Raw genomic sequence first — 17,622 nt, 5'->3', positions numbered from 1 at the left:
GAGACCTTGAAGAGAAGAAATACTTGCAGTGGAGGAGAGGGGGCCTATTTAGGAGGAGAGGTGTCTTCTGAGAATTCCAAGGCAGTAAATGGAAGGCATAGATGATGATCATGAATGAAGATCTCATTATGCACACCTCCCAAGAGATCCAAATTCCCCATGTCATTGAGGCACTGGTACTTGAGCCTGAATTCAAGTGTCCTATAGTTTGGGGGTCTGAAAGAAGTTGGTAGTCATTTGAAAATGAATGGGATATTTCAAAGAATAGCCAAATATCAAATCCAAAGCAAGCAAATATCCACCCTTTTCTAATGGCTCTGGACAGGGGCACAGGGCAGGAGAGCCATGTAGCTGTATTTCATATGGTCTCTTGCCAAAAGCCACAGGCTTTTCTTTCTCGTGTATTTTAAATCATTCTCTCCAAACTCACCTCATAGTTCAGATTGCCAAAACCTTTAAGTTTTAGTGGTCTGCTTTCCCTTTCTCACACCCTTCTCTCAAACATACTGTGATGTATGATCTATTGCCAAAGATTGACCACTGGGAAAATTTGGAAATGAAGGCACTCGGTATTTTGTAACTAGAAGGAAAAGGCGTATGTATAATTCTAAATAATGCTGCCTACCAGGAATATCTCTTCTTTTCCTTTGGAATCTCTGTATTTCTAGAGATGTGTGTAAAAGTATAAAGGAAGATGAATATAGTAACATCCTGAAATCCAACCATAGTCCTATCATCCCAAAGCAATCATAGATGCTAATTAGTCATATTTTTTGCAGTTCTTTTAATTTTTGTTTCTAATATAATAGTTTAGGTATGATGGTTATTTCCTTTCTTTATATGTATTTTTTTCCAAGCATGTAAAACCACAGAACTGATTATATTCACTTTACTTTCATACCAAGCAGATATTAAATATACCCATTTTATAGATGTTTTTCTGAATCTAGAGAGGTTAGAAGACTTATTGTCACACAGCTAATAAATAATCAGTTTGCAATCTGAATATAGATTTCTTGGCTTATTGTTGGAACTGTTCTCAGTATAAAGATAGCTGTAAACTTGTGTTACTAGGGTTGTTTACAGGATTGAACAACTTAAATTTCAAGTGGCAAGTTAATAGAAAATGCAGCCTGAACAGGTCAGTATCCACAGGTGTTGCAATTCAGTGGTAAAGTTTTGGCTTCCTTGACCCTTGCAAATTTTGTTCCAGAATGTTATTTCAGCTTTTTTTTTTAAAGAATTAATCCAGCCTCTTCAGACCCCCCATTTCCTACCTGTGAGTTGCTGAAATGCTTTCGCTATTGTAAAATGAATGCAACATTCACACCTCATCTTGCAAATAGGTAGGAACGAGCTAGAGGGCTTTATGAAGAGATGTGTGTTGCTGTTGTTTTATGAGTTGTAATTTGTACAACCTTAATTTTAGATCTTGTTGATTTTTTTTCCAATCTGCTGGTTGAAAATTAGCCATGTTAGACAGTCGGCCTGTTTTAGTTTGATCTTTGTTGTTTGTTTCTTTAACACTCATCTTCCTATAGTTAAAGCAAAATTAAGAATAAATTTCAAACCATAAATAGAATTTACTTATTTATTTTTCAAAAGTAAAAGTGTTTCCAGACCAAGACAGGATATCCTGTTCCAAGTTCCAGTCAAGTCTACATTTTTGTAATTGAGTTATGACTCCGCAGTAGCTGAATTTTATGATAGGAAATTCAGAAACCACCCTCCCAATATCATATATCATGCATGTATTTTTTCAGAAAAAAAAAGTTAATTGCCTATTTCCTTCCCAGAATGTCACTGGGGGTGCTCAGCATCACTCATTACAATTGTTGAAAACCACTGATGAGACCATAAGCACTTCCAAATCCTTTTCCTGCTTTGGCTCAAGGTTTCTTCATTGAAGATCTCAGTTGCAGCTGGAAATGTGCCTTTCATTATCCCTCACTAATTTGTGTCTCCTGGAATAGGTTGGATATCTCAATAGCAAACTCTTTTTGAACAGGATACACTGAAAAGGTGATATCAAGGTAGTTTACCTTTTTGTTTTCTTTTCATTATGAATTCATATTCTAGGTTAGGAATGTCCCAGAGACATAGTTTATCCAAATTCTGTCCTAGGTAAAAATGCATCAGACTGTACCTAAGGTTTGTAACCATTTTTTTTCTTATTTTTTAAACTTTCTCAGCTTAGCTCTATGGCCAAGAGTTTGCATATACAGCTTCAGCAATGTAATGAGGCTCTAAGCAACTTAGTAAAACCCTGTCTTAAAATTAAAAAGTAAAATAAAAAGCTGGGGATGTGGCTCAGTGGCTAGGTACCCTGAGTTCAATCTCTGAAAAAAAAAATCTTGCACATAAATTCATACATGACAAATAATATACATAAATTGGCAACAAAGCTCGATTTTTATAATCAGAAAAAATGATTCTTTATTGTAGAATATTTGTAAAATATTTTTTTAAATTCTTAATCTTAGTATCCATAAAATTCTGCTAATATTTTTTGTATTTACTTCTGGTTTTGTATGTGTGTCCATAAATTACTGCATATAAATTTTTATACCCTTGTTTTTTGCATAGTAGTATCAGATAAGAGTTTTAATCTCTAAAATGTGTAAGCCTCATTATGAATGATTTAGTCAAACACATAATTTACTTCTCTGTTTTCTCATCTTGGCTATTGAAGTTGTCTTGAACATTGAAACTGTAAATGATACTTTGGTAATTTAGAGCTAAATACAGGCTGTCATGATCAGATTTGTTTATGTCAATGAAAAGTCTGATACTCATTGGTATAGCAAAATGTAGAAAAACAAAAACCACTCAGTTGACAAAGTTCTTTGGTTTTATGTTGCTTTGGTAGTTGTCTCCATTAGGGGACAATGGTTAAAAAATGGTTTTGAATAAAGATTGTCTTAAATTCTTATCTTGGCTCAGATATTGTTCTTCAATATATTGCTTATGAGACCACAAACAGGTTACCAAGTTCTCTAAGCTTCTGAGTCCTTTTTCACAGAACAGTTAATGATAGCACTTATTTGATAGAGAGTTTGTGACAATCAATGAGATAACGTGAGTAACAGGGCTTCTAGTTAGGAGTGGTGTAAAAGACTTGTAATACACAACACAAAGCAGCATCACAGGTGCTAAGGAAGGATGAGTGCAGGGTGTCAGGGACTTGAACAGGGAGGTATTTATATAGAAAAGACAGGGTAGGATCAGCTCAGCAAAGTTTACTAGATGGATCGGTAGGAGGTAGTCAGGTGTAATAATGGAGTCAAATGTTTTCCAAAGGGCCCAAGCAATTTCATATGGAGAGTGGTTAGGAAAATAGGCAGCAATAAGAATGCAGGAAAGACAGTTCCCTGCCATTCTTAGGACTGGCATTCACGGCAGAGAGTAAGTAGGAGCACCATGAGCTTTACTGTCCTCTGGGGGTCAAGGCACCCAGAAAGAGGACTAATATATATGTGCAACCTAGGTGGTACAACCCTTTGATCTCTTCTCATGGTTCTTGTAGAAAACCAGAGAGTCTTAAGGCCCAGTAACACTACTTTTATACTTTCATATTTGGGGGATATTTCCCTAAACGTGATTATTTTTATATGATATGTATGTATGTAATTTTGTCTAAATTTTTCCCAATCTCACATTTTATGGTAGAAATGTCTATATTCTTATGAATTTTTATATTTTTTAAAAAATTCTATATTATAAAAGATAATTGCATAATACTCAAATTTAGAGAGTAACTATAATATTCCTAATCCTTTCCTATTCAACTTCTAAATTTGTAGCCACTATTTTGTAAATCTGTTAGTAACGTTATGGAAACATTTAAACATTTTTTTCATTTTTATCATCTGTATTCACGTTTTATCTAAAATTCTTAGGTTCGATACTAGGGACCAGAAGTATAGTGTTAATGGGAAAGATGGAATCGGATGCTTCTGGGGCTCTGCCTTGCATTGCACCTGCTGGATCTTTCATTCTGTTTGTGGCTGAGAGTGGCCATTCTGTGAACCACTGAACTGATTTTATGCTGACACTCTCTCACCATTAGGGTATTTATTGCTCACCTTTGTCTTTCTTCCCCCAACACCAGGAAGCTGGCAGGTGCTTTCCTGGGCTGTGCACACATGAAGTTCAGCAGCGTAGGGTGATGAACATCCCTGAGGGCAACCAATGACCAAAGGTTTGTTATAGGTTCATGTGATGATAATTGTGTGCATGACTTTTTAAAATCTTTTGTTACTACATTATGGTTATACATAATAGTGTAGTTCCTCACAGATGAATATAACATTTTGCTTCATTTCCCAGTACTTCCACCTTTCCCTTCTCTCCTCCTTTCCCCCCAATTCCCTTTCTCTACTGCAGTCCTCTCCCTTCTATTTTCATGATATCTCCCTTTTTATTCCTATATCTCTCAGGCTTCTACATATGAGAGAAAACATTTGACTCTTGACTTTGTGAGTCTGGCTTGTTTGACTTAGCACGATGTTCTCTGGTTCAACCCATTTACCAGCAAATGGTATAATTTCATTCTTCTTTGTGGTTGAGTAAAACTTCATTGCTGAATAAAACACCACACACACACAAATACCATATTTTAATTATCCATTCATTTGCTGATGGTGCCCATAATTTTGTATAAACAATTCAGTGGTAGCATTTTGTGTGCTTTTGAGGAAGTTCTGGAAGGATTGATTCCCCATTTCCCACAGTGGTAACCTTGATATTGTATCTCTCATCTTGGCTTGTCTTCTTTCCTTATTTCACTCTTTCTCGTCCCTCATTCTTATTCCCTGGTATGACTTTTCTGAACATAAATTCTTGTCAAACTCTACTTTGAGAGAATCTCAAGCTAAAGAAAACACTGTTAAGGCTCAAAATACCGTTTCCTTACAGAATGGTATTCATTCCTCATAGTTTTATCCTACTGAAATCTGATTTTCTAGCATCCCCTGAGGGTAGAGCTCCTAAACAAAGACATACTTTGAGTAATATCTGACCGGTGAATACCATCTTGTTTCACCTGGAAGCAACAGTAATGGTTTGGCTTTTCCAGCTGAGTTGTACCTGAGTTATAAGGACTCTGGAGCTAGGACAGTTAATAGATGAGGAACTTCTCCCCAGTAGACAATGCCTGCAAAGAATCTGTTGCCATATGCCTGGAGTTCAATGCCCTGGAGGAAACAAAACACAGTGCCTTTGCAAGCACAGGGTCTCAGCAACCTGACCTGCCATCTGCTTTAAATTTTAAAATTTTATAGCCTACTCCTGGTCCTGCATTAATTCTGGAAACCAGAACCCTACAGAAGGCTGATCAGTTGCTGGGGCCTTACTCCTTCTCCACATGGTCCAGTTCTTTCCAGGTGCTACCTCCTGGCAACGTTCTGCTTCTGGGATTCCCAGCATGACTTCATCCACACCTTTCTAATCCAGGCTTTTTGCTTTTTGCTCACCCCTAACTCAGGACCTCTTCTATTGTTGACATCATTTGATTGGAATTGTGGTCAGCTGTATGAAATACACTAGGCCTCAAACTAGAAGATTATCAAAAAGAAGTTGAGAGATAATTCCTAGGAATTTGCTGTACATAAATTGTGCCCATAGTTAACAATACTCTAGTGTATACTTAAAACTTGATAAAAGGGTAGATAGTACATACTCTAGTGTATACTTAAAACTTGATAAAAGGGTAGATAGTACTTTAAGTTTTCATGAAATAATAATAATAATAATAAGTAATAAAGCAGGAGGAAAATTTGAAGGTGATGGATAGGGTTATAATGTAGAGTGTGGTAATGGTTTTATGGGTGAAACTAATCTTCACACTTATCCAGTTGTGTATGTTAAGTGGGAACCTATTTTTCCATGTTGAAAATACCTCAATAAATAATCTTTCAAAATGAAAAAAAAAGAGTTTAGAGAATGAAGAACAGATAAAGATAGGAGAGAGATATGGACTTGGATGAAAAATTAATTTTGAGTAAGTTCAAGAATGAAAGTTCTTGGATACCAGGTACTGAGTCCTTTTGGTGCACATTTTATTCCTTAGAAGTCAAGCTTTCTTCACCAATGCCCTTTTGGGTGATCATAATAAGCACAATCCACATTTTTCTAGGGGTGTCCAAATGCCCTTCATCAAAATGATTCTTAGAAAACAGTTATAAGTCACCATTATATGCTTTACATTTTACAGAATAAAGATCACAAATAACTGATTCTTTCTCTCCTCCTTCCTCTCTTCTTTTGTTTCTTTCTTGTATTAGGGACTGAACCAAGGGGCACTTTACCACTGATCAACATCTTCAGTCCTTTTTAATTTTAATTTTTTTTTGAAGAGGGTCTCTCTAAGTTGCTGAGGCTGGCCTGAAACTTCTGATCCACCTGCCTCAGCCTCCTCAGTTGCTGGGATTACAGGCATGCACCACTATGCCTGGACACTAATATTTTCTTGTTGTACTACCCAAGACAAATAATCTTCTTTCATTCTTCCATTCCATCATTCTATCATTTAAGGTCTTCTCAGGACAGTATAAAGAAACCACATTTTTTACAATAGTGAGGTCATTTATCTGATAACCTTATTTAATTTCAGACATGTCTCTTTGTCAAGACTTGACCACAATGAACTATTTATCATGAAAATTTAGAACTATTGTCTATCCAGAAATCCAACTCTTCCCTGCACTATTATAAAATAATAATAATAAATAATACTATTGTATAATATACTTATATGCTTTAGAGGCAATGGTATTAATTATTCTCCCCAAATTACCTGGCATTCATATCAGTCATTATAGTTTTCAAATATGTTCACTTTTTTATTGATGTTTCCAGTGTTTCTTTTCTTTTCTATTCAATTTCCTTTCCTTCAGTGAGTAAGGAAATATGAGAAGAGAGAGTTTTAGTTGTCATTCTATACTTGGTAATAACAAACCTATGATGTTCTATGCTGCCATTGGAATTCTCACTATCATTAATTTATTTATTCAATAAGTACTTACTGAGTGTGCTGTCAGGCAGAATACAACAATGAAGAAAATAAATGTGGTCCCTGTTCTGATAGAACTTTAACCAATTCTATGTATATATCTAACTTTGGGCTGAGGATGGAAGTTAACTTAATTATGATATCAGACAAATGTTGGAAAGGAGTTTGGAAGTAGTATTTTTAAAATGGTAACCCAACAAGGAAAACTCATCCTCCTAAACACATATGTAAACTGTCAATGAGTTGACAAGCTCCAGCAAGTTTTAGGCAGAACATGAGGGTTTCTAGTCATAATTGGGAGAAAACAATAGTTTCTTCCTGTTTCTATGAATTGGACAACTACTTTATTACCCTGTATCTCACTTCGTCTTAAGTGTAAAATATCTAATAAGAAAATCATTCGCATTTTGCAGAGTTGCATTAAATAGTTAAATATGTATAAAGTGCTCCAAACTGTGAAAGGAATCTAAATAATACTAAGAACCATTGCCTATTGCTGTTATCAAGGCACCAAAGGATCTTTGGAGGTCAGGATTTTGGACTCCATACTATTTAATTATCATTCATGAATTCTGCCAAGAGATAGCAGAGTATTACCTCAGTTGTCCTGGAAAAGACAGGCAGAAGACTGACAAGAGTGGATGAGACCTAAAGAGGAGATCAGGAGAATGAAGGAGGAAGCACTATAGAGGCTCAGGAGAGAAAGGGCACTTATCCCAGAGTTATTAGGAAGACTCCTAGAAGAAGTAACATGTAATTGAGCTAAGAATGAGGAGGGTTTAGCCACGGAGAGAAGAAGGGAAACTATAACTCTTAGTAAAAAAGAACAAGGTGTCAAGGAACAACAAATAATTTATTCTAGCTGGTGTGCAAGGTATAGGATACCCATGACACTTTGGGTAATGGTGAAAGAAGATATTAGAAAGAAAATCAGAACTTATGTATGTAGAGTCTTAAGTGAAAATGGATTAATCCAATAGAAGTTTACTCCCCGATATTTAACAATTTAATGTAGGTATATTATGGGTGATTTTTCCATGCAGTAATCCAAGTGTCCTTTAATTTTGTTGTTCCATTATCTTTGGATACTATAATGTATCCAAAGAATCTTCTGCTGAATCACAGAGTTCTGTGTTTAGAATGTCATTCCTAGAATTGAATGCACTACATCTGCATTTCCCAGACTGTGTGCTGAGTCACCCCAAGGTACTACAGCTAACCCATAAAGGCACTTCATAAAATTTCAAGAAAAATGCAGTGATGCCCCTCATCTTTCAGAGCAGTCATGATCTACTAGCTTAAGATAGTTCAGAATTTCAACACTAGATCACACTGCATTCCTTTTGATGATATCACATCTTTGCAAAGCTAAAAGTGTTTATTAAAAACCAAACACCAAGTGTATATGAGAAAGAGGGTAGATATATTGCTACTCTCTGTACTTTTGGCTCAATTTTGCTTTGAATCCAAAACTGTTCTAAAAATTAAAACTCTGTCTAAAAAAGAAAAACAATACAACAGGCATTACATGAAAGTCAATATGAAACAAGAAGCAAGAGTTTCATTCAAAGCTGAGAAGTTATGTAGTACTCCCAAAGCATACATTTCTTATTAATAACTGTTTATATAAAAATCAAATAAAGTATTATTTTCTTTCTTTCTATATATGCATTTTTTCAAAGAGTCCTAAGTACTTAGGATGTAAATACTTTTTATAATTGTTTGTGTCAACTACATAATAACTAAAATTGTTAGGTATTTCTTTTGTCCAGAAAAAACATTTTACTGTAAAATTAAAAGTACCATGAACTAACGTGATTTGGGACACTCTACAGCAACAGTAAACCCTGTCAGGTTTGACATCTGTGTGGCATGTTCTTTTTAATCTTTCTGTCATAATTGAAATTTGACTTTGAATACTTGCTATTGTTATTTTGAAAGTGAAAGACCCCTATTATTCATTCTGGGAATAATAATCTATGATATTTTGCATATTTTGTCAGACAATTCAGAATAATTTTACATTTATAATTATTTTTGTACTTTCAAATATCCTGTCCTTATCTATATTATATATCCCTTAAAGTAATAAAAGTCTTATGGTCTTGTATAGTTGTACATAATTTAGAAATCTATTTGTGCTAAATATAGGAAAAACTCAATGGGTATACACTGCACTATTAAACTGTGTTACTTTTAGTGGAATTACTTATATAAATTTGTTTTAGTCAATTTTTTTGTTTTTGTTTTGCTGCTGCTACCAAAAGCAATTAGAGGAGGAAAAGTTTATTAAGGACTCTTGGTTTTAGAGGTCTTAGTCCATAGATAGCCAATTCCATTCCGTGGGGCTCAAGATAAGGTAGAGTATCATGGTGGAAGACTATGATGAGGAATGTAGCTCAGGATATCACACCAGGAAGCGGGGGGGGGGGGGGGGGGGGGGAGAGCAAGAGCGAGAGCTCTGTTCAACAAGGAAAACATTTATAACCCAAAGATGTGCCCCTAGGCACCAACCTCCTCCAGCCACACCACACACTGCCTACAGTTACCATCCAGTTAATCCTTATTAGGGAATTAATGCACTGATTAGATAAGACTCTCATAACCTAATCATTTTATCTCTAAACTTTCTTGCATTGTCTCACACATGAACTTTTGAGGGATACCTCATATCTAAACCATAACAAATATTTAAGTAGCTAGACTATGAATGGGGTTCTTTTTTATTTTTCTGCATGTTTCTTTGGCATTTTTCAAATACAGTAGTCAACTCTTTTTTTTTTATTTTTATTTTTTTAAAATTTTTTATTGTGGGTTGTTCAAAACATTACAAATTTCTTGACATATCATATTCCACACTTTGATTCAAGTGGGTTATGAACTCCCACCTTCACCCCATACACAGATTGTAGAATCACATCAGTTACACATCCATTGATTTACAAATTGCCATACTAGTGTCTGTTGTGCTCCACTGCCTTTCCCATCCTCCACCCTCCCCCCTCCCAACCTCTCCCCTCCCCTCCCCTCCTCTGTCTCTACCTCCTCCACTGTATAACCCTGAGGGTCTCCTTCCATTACCATGCAATTTTCCTTCTCTCTCCCTTTCCCTCCCACCTCTCATCCCTGTTAAATGTTAATCTTCTTCTCCTGTTCTTCGTCCCTACACTGTTCTTAGTTACTCTCCTTATATCAAAGAAGACATTTGGCATTTGTTTTTTAGGGATTGGCTAGCTTCACTTAGCATAATCTGCTCTAATGCCATCCATTTCCCTGTAAATTCTATGATTTTGTCATTTTTTAATGCAGAGTAATACTCCATTGTGTATAAATGCCACATTTTTTTTATCCATTCGTCTATTGAAGGGCATCTAGGTTGGTTCCACAGTCTTGCTATTGTGAACTGTGCTGCTATGAACATCGATGTAGCAGTGTCCCTGTAGCATGCTCTTTTTAGGTCTTTAGGGAATAGACCGAGAAGGGGAATAGCTGGGTCAAATGGTGGCTCCATTCCCAGCTTTCCAAGAAATCTCCATACTGCTTTCCAAATTGGCTGCACCAAAATCTGCAGTCCCACCAGCAATGTACAAGTGTACCCTTTTCCCCACATCCTCGCCAGCACTTATTGTTGTTTGACTTCATAATGGCTGCCAATCTTACTGGAGTGAGATGGTATCTTAGGGTGGTTTTGATTTGCATTTCTCTGACAGCTAGAGATGTTGAGCATTTTTTCATGTACTTGTTGATTGACTGTATGTCCTCCTCTGAGAAGTGTCTGTTCAGGTCCTTGGCCCATTTGTTGATTGGGTTGTTTGTTTTCTTATTGTCTAATTTTTTGAGTTCTTTGTATACTCTGGATATTAGGGCTCTATCTGAAGTGTGAGGAGTAAAGATTTGTTCCCAGGGTGTAGGCTCCCTATTTACCTCTCTTATTGTTTCTTTTGCTGAGAAAAAACTTTTTAGTTTGAGTAAGTCCCATTTGTTGATTCTAGTTATTAACTTTTGTGCTATGGGTGTCCTATTGAGGAATTTGGAGCCCGACCCCACCGACTGTAGATCGTAGCCAACTTTTTCTTCTATCAGACGCCGTGTCTCTGATTTGATATCAAGCTCCTTGATCCATTTTGAATTCACTTTTGTGCATGGCGAGAGAAAGGGATTCAGTTTCATTTTGTTGCATATGGATTTCCAGTTTTCCCAGCACCATTTGTTGAAGATGCTATCCTTCCTCCATTGCATGCTTTTAGCCCCTTTATCAAATATAAGATAGTTGTAGTTTTGTGGATTGGTTTCTGTGTCCTCTATTCTGTACCATTGGTCCACCCGCCTGTTTTGGTACCAGTACCATGCTGTTTTTGTTACTATTGCTCTGTAGTATAGTTTGAAGTCTGGTATCGCTATACCACCTGATTCACACTTCCTGCTTAGCATTGTTTTTGCTATTCTGGGTCTTTTATTTTTCCATATGAATTTCATGATTGCTTTCTCTATTTCTACAAGAAATGCCGTTGGGATTTTGATTGGCATTGCATTAAACCTATAGAGAACTTTTGGTAATATCGCCATTTTGATGATGTTAGTTCTGCCTATCCATGAACAGGGTATATTTTTCCATCTTCTAAGATCTTCTTCTATTTCTCTCTTTAGGGTTCTGTAGTTTTAATTGTATAAGTCTTTCACCTCTTTTGTTAGGTTGATTCCCAAGTATTTTATTTTTTTTGAAGATATTTTGAATGGAGTGGTTGTCCTCATTTCCATTTCAGAGAATTTGTCGCTGATATACAGGAATGCCTTTGATTTATGCGTGTTGATTTTATATCCTGCCACTTTGCTGAATTCATTTATTAGCTCTAATAGTTTCTTTGTAGAGCCTTTTGGGTCTGCTAGGTATAGAATCATATCATCTGCAAATAGTGATAATTTAAGTTCTTCTTTTCCTATTTTGATGCCTTTAATTTCTTTCGTCTGTCTAATTGCTCTGGCCAGTGTTTCGAGAACTATGTTGAACAGAAGTGGTGAGAGAGGGCATCCCTGTCTTGTTCCAGATTTTAGAGGGAATGCCTTCAGTTTTTCTCCATTCAGAATGATGCTAGCCTGAGGCTTAGCATAGATTGCTTTTACAATATTGAGGTATGTTCCTGTTATCCCTAGTTTTTCTAGAGTTTTGAACATAAAGGGATGCTGTACTTTGTCAAATGCTTTTTCCGCATCTATCGAGATGATCATATGGTTCTTATTTTTAAGTCTATTGATGTGGTGAATAACATTTATTGATTTCCATATATTGAACCAGCCTTGCATCCCAGGGATGAATCCTACTTGATCATGGTGTACAATTTTTTTGATATGTTTTTGTATCCGATTCGCCAGAATTTTATTGAGGATTTTTGCATCTAGGTTCATTAGAGATATTGGTCTGTAGTTTTCTTTCTTTGAAGTGTCTTTGTCTGGTTTAGGTATCAGGGTGATGTTGGCCTCATAGAATGAATTTGGAAGTTCTCCCTCCTTTTCTATTTCCTGAAGTAGCTTGAAAAGTATTGGTATTAGTTCTTCTTTAAAGGTTTTGTAAAATTCTGCTGTATACCCATCTGGACCTGGGCTTTTCTTAGTTGGTAGTCTTTTTATGGTTTCTTCTATTTCCTCAATTGATATTTGTCTGTTTAGGTTTTCTATATCTTCCTGACTCAATCTGGGCAGATCATATGACTTAAGAAATTTATCTATGCCTTCACTATCTTCTAATTTGTTGGAGTATAAGGATTCAAAATAGTTTTTGATTATCTTCTGTATTTCTGAAGTGTCTGTTGTGATATTGCCTTTTTCATCCAGTATGCTGGTAATTTGAGTTCTCTCTCTTCTTCTCTTCGCTAGCATCGCTAAGGGTCTGTCGATTTTGTTTATTTTTTCAAAGAACCAACTTTTAGTTTTGTCAATTTTTTCAATTGTTTCTTTTGTTTCAATTTCATTAATTTCAGCTCTGATTTTAATTATTTCTTGCCTTCTACTTCTTTTGCTGTTGTTTTACTCTTCTTTTTCAAGGATTTTGAGATGAAGTATGAGATCGTTTATTTGTTGGTTTTTTCTTTTTTTAAGGAATGAACTCCAAGCAATGAATTTTCCTCTTAGAACTGCTTTCAATGTGTCCCATAGATTCCGATATGTTGTGTCTGTGTTTTCATTTATCTCTAAGAATTTTTTAATTTCCTTCTTGATGTCTTCTATAACCCATTGATCATTCAGTAACCTATTGTTCATTCTCCAAGTGATGTATTCTTTTTCCTTCCTTCTTTTATCGTTGATTTTCAGTTTCATTCCATTATGATCAGATAAGATGCATGGTATTATCTCTACTCCTTTATATTGTCTAAGAGTTGCCCTGTGACATAATATATGATCTATTTTTGAGAAGGATCCATGTGCTGCTGAGAAAAAAGTGTAACTGCTTGATGTTGGGTGGTATATTCTATATATGTCCATTAGGTCTAGGTTATTAATAGTGTTATTGAGTTCTATAGTTTCCTTATTCAACTTTTGTTTGGAAGATCTGTCCAGTGGCGAGAGAGGTGTGTTGAAGTCTCCCATGATTATGGTATGGTGGTCTATTAGACTCTTGAACTTGAGAAGAGTTTGTTTGACGAACATAGCTGCACCATTGTTTGGGGCATAAATATTTATGATTGTTATGTCTTGTTGGTGTATGGTTCCCTTAAGCAGTATGTAGTGTCCCTCTTTATCTCTTTTGATTAACTTTGGCTTGAAATCTATTTTATTTGATATGAGTATGGACACTCCTGCTTGTTTCCGAAGTCCATATGAGTGATATGATTTTTCCCAACCTTTCACCTTCAGCCTATATAAGTCTTTTCCTATCAAATGCGTCTCCTGTAGGCAGCATATTGTTGGGTCTTGTTTTGTGATCCATTCTACTAGCCTGTGTCTCTTAATTGGTGAGTTTAAGCCATTAACATTTAGGGTTATTATTGAGATATGGGTTGTTCTTCCAGCCATATTTGTTTATTTCTGTTACTAAACATGGTTTGTTTTCCTCTTTGATTATCCCCCCCCCTTTACTGTCCTACCTCCCACTGTTGGTTTTCATTGTTATTTTCCATTTCCTCTTCCTGTAATGCTTTGGCGAGGATGTTTTGAAGAGATGGTTTTCTAGCTGCGAATTCTTTAAACTTTTGTTTATCGTGGAAGGTTTTAATTTCATCCTCCATCCTGAAGCTTAATTTCTCTGGATACACAATTCTTGGTTGGAACCCATTTTCTTTCAGTGTTTGAAATATGTTATTCCAGGATCTTCTAGCTTTCAGAGTCTGTGTTGAAAGATCAGCTGTTATCCTGATTGGCTTACCCCTAAATGTAATCTGCTTCCTTTCTCTTGTAGCTTTTAAAATTCTCTCCTTATGTATGTTGGGCATCTTCATTATAATGTGTCTAGGTGTGGATCTCTTATGATTTTGCACATTCGGCGTCCTGTAGGCTTCTAGGATTTGGGATTCTGTCTCATTCTTCAAGTCTGGGAAGTTTTCTCGAATTATTTCATTGAATAGACTGCACATTCCTTTGGTTTGGAGCTCTGTACCTTCCTGTATCCCAATGACTCTTAAGTTTGGTCTCTTAATGTTATCCCATATTTCTTGGATGTTCTGCTCATGGTTTCTTAACAGTCTTGCTGAGCTGTCTATGTTCTTTTCCAGTTGAAATACTTTGTCTTCATTGTCTGATGTTCTATCTTCTAAGTGTTCTACTCTGCTGGTAGTATTCTCCATTGAGTTTTTAAGTTGGTTTATTGCTTCCTGCATTTCTAGGATTTCTGTTTGTTTGTTTTTTATAACCTCTATCTCCCTGTATAGTTGATCCTTTGCTTCCTGGATTTGTTTGCGTAATTCGTTGTCGACGTGATCTTTCATTGTCTGATTTTGCTGTTTAATGTCTTCCTTGATACTCCAGATCATCTGAAGCATGTATATCCTGAATTCTTTATCTGACATTCCATCTGCTGCAGCTGTTACCTCTTCTAAAGTTGCGTTGACCTGCATTGCTTGTGGTCCTTTCTTTCCTTGTCTTTTCATACTGCTTGCGTATCTTTCCTGCAGGTGCGGGCGGCGGCTCTGCTCTCTCCTTATTCCAATTGGGGTGTCGTGGCTACCACGCCGGCAGGTCACTGGGCCTGTTCTGGGAGCTGGCGGCGGCTCTGTTCTGCCCCTACTCCAATTGGGGTGACGAGTGTACCACGCCGGCAGGCCACCGGGCCTGATCCGCCGGTCGGTTGCAGGTTTGCCTACCCTGCAGGCGCGGGCGGCGGCTCTACTCTGCCCCTACTGCAAATGGGGTGACGTGTCTGTCGTACCGGCAGGCCACTGGGCCTGTCCCGCTGGTCGGTCGCAGATCTGCCCACCTTTCGGGCACGGGTGGAGGCTCTGCTCTGCCCCTACTCCAATTGGGGTGTCGTGACTACCCCGGCTGCAGGACGCTGGGCCTGTTCCTGGCATGGGCGGCGACTCTGCTCTGCCACTACTCCAATTAGGGTGGTGTTTGTACCACGCCGGCAGGCTCCTGGGCCTGATCCGCCGGTCTGTTGTAGGTCTGCCTACCTTGGAGGCGCGGGCGGCGGATCTGCCCTGCCCCTCCTACCCCGCCTGCGGACCCCTGGGCCTGATCTGCAGGTTGATCACTGGTCTGCTCACCCTGCGGGCACGGGTGGTGGTTCTGCTCCGCCCCCACTCCGATTGGGGTCACGTGACCACCACACCGGCAGGGCCTGATCCGGGCGTGGGAGAAGGATCTGCTCTGCCCCTACTCCAGTTGGGGTGACGTGTGTACCACACTGGCAGGCCACTGGGCCTGACCCGCCAGGCTGTCACAGGTCTGTTTACCTTGCACGCTCTTTCGTCACAGCGCGAACCGCGGCTCTGCCCTGCACCTCCTACCACGCCCATGTACCACTGGGTAGCGGGTCTGCCCACCTTGCGGTTGCGGGTGGCGCATCCGCTCCGCCCCCTCTCCAATTGGGGTCACGCGGTCACCACGCTGGCGAGCCGCTGGGCCTGCTCCGGTCGCTGGCGGCGGCCCGGCTCCTTCCCTCTGGCTCGACGACAAATTGAGGAGACTCGGGTGACTGTGCCTCACCCCCCCTACCAGGAGACCAACTGCTTATGTCACCACTGGTATTGATGAAGTTCCCTCCTCCGCCGCTTTCTGCAGACATCAGATCTCTGCCATGTTGGTATCCTATGCGAATGGCAGCATTTCGTTCCCCTTGCCGGGCAACCAAAGCACCGGGTGAGTCCTGACCGGCCCTCAGCAGGACCCGGACCGAGAAGCAGTTTGTGCGGGCTCCTAGCCCCGGGCCAGGGAAGTTCCGGGAGCCGGAACTCGGCCGCTCCGTGCTCGGTGTAAGCTCCTATAAATGTAAGCTCCAAGAAGCATTCCCCGCGGGCTCAGTTCCGGGAGCCGTAATTCGGCTGCTTAGTGCTTGTTGTATGCCCTGGTAGGAGCAGGGTCCAAGAAGCAGCCTCCGCAGGCTCCGCAGCCCTGGGCCAGGGCGGTTCCGGGAGCCGGAACTCGGCCACCCCGCGCTCGGTATTCACTCCGATAAGATCAGGTTCTAAGAAGCACCCAGGCGCTGAGCCCTAGCAATCTGTCTGCAAGCCGCAGGCGAATTGCAGCCTGAAATTACCTGTTCTATGGCTGAATGAGCTGCGGTCAGTCGAAAACAGGGGTGGTGACGTCAGTTTACCAACATGGTGGCTGCTGGCCTCCTCTGTGGTCTGACCGGTGTGGAGAACCGAGATGGACCGCTTCCTTCCCCCGTCTCGAACCCAGAATTCAGCCCTGAGTAAGGTGCTTGCGCGGCTGGCAGAAACTGCAGCGCTGTAACCCTGCGTCTCTATCCCAGTGCACGCTGCAGATTCTAGCCGCGGGGCGATTTGCTGAATAAGCAGTGTTACCCTCCGTGCAACAAACCTCTCGCGTTTGAGTCCCCGTAGCTGATCCTCGTGCGATGGAAATCCTTCCTCCAGGTTCCGGAGCACCCCACTATTGCTGTAAATTCCTAACAAGATATCCTTTAGCCGTCCTGACTTGTCATACTCCCACACAGTGAAGCAGCACACGGGGACAATGCACTCCCCTCGCCGCCATCTTCCTTCCCCCCCAGTAGTCAACTCTTATCCACAAGAGATACATTATAAGACCCCAAGAATGCCCAAAACCATGGACAATAACAAATCCTCCATACACTACGCTTTTTCCTACACATATATACCTATAACAAAGTTTAAATTACAAGTTAGGTACAGTAAGATAGTAACAATAGTTACCAACAATAACAGGTTATTATAACAACAGACTATAAAAAGTATAAATGTGGACTCTCTCAAAATATTGCACTGCACTCACCCTTCTTGTGACAATGTGAGACGGTAGAACACCTACGTGCTGAGGTAAAGTGAGGTGAATGACATTGGCATTGTGACATGCCCAAGCACTATGATATGACCATTGATCTAATAACTGGGGTGATTCCTACGTGACTCACAGGCAGTATTGTCTATAGTGTGGCTATGCTAGAGAAAAAGAGTGATTCATGTCCTGGGTGAGGC

This window comes from Marmota flaviventris, chromosome 10, assembly GCF_047511675.1.
Source record: "Marmota flaviventris isolate mMarFla1 chromosome 10, mMarFla1.hap1, whole genome shotgun sequence".
Taxonomy (NCBI): domain Eukaryota; kingdom Metazoa; phylum Chordata; class Mammalia; order Rodentia; family Sciuridae; genus Marmota; species Marmota flaviventris.
Note: the sequence above shows the minus strand (reverse complement) of the source record.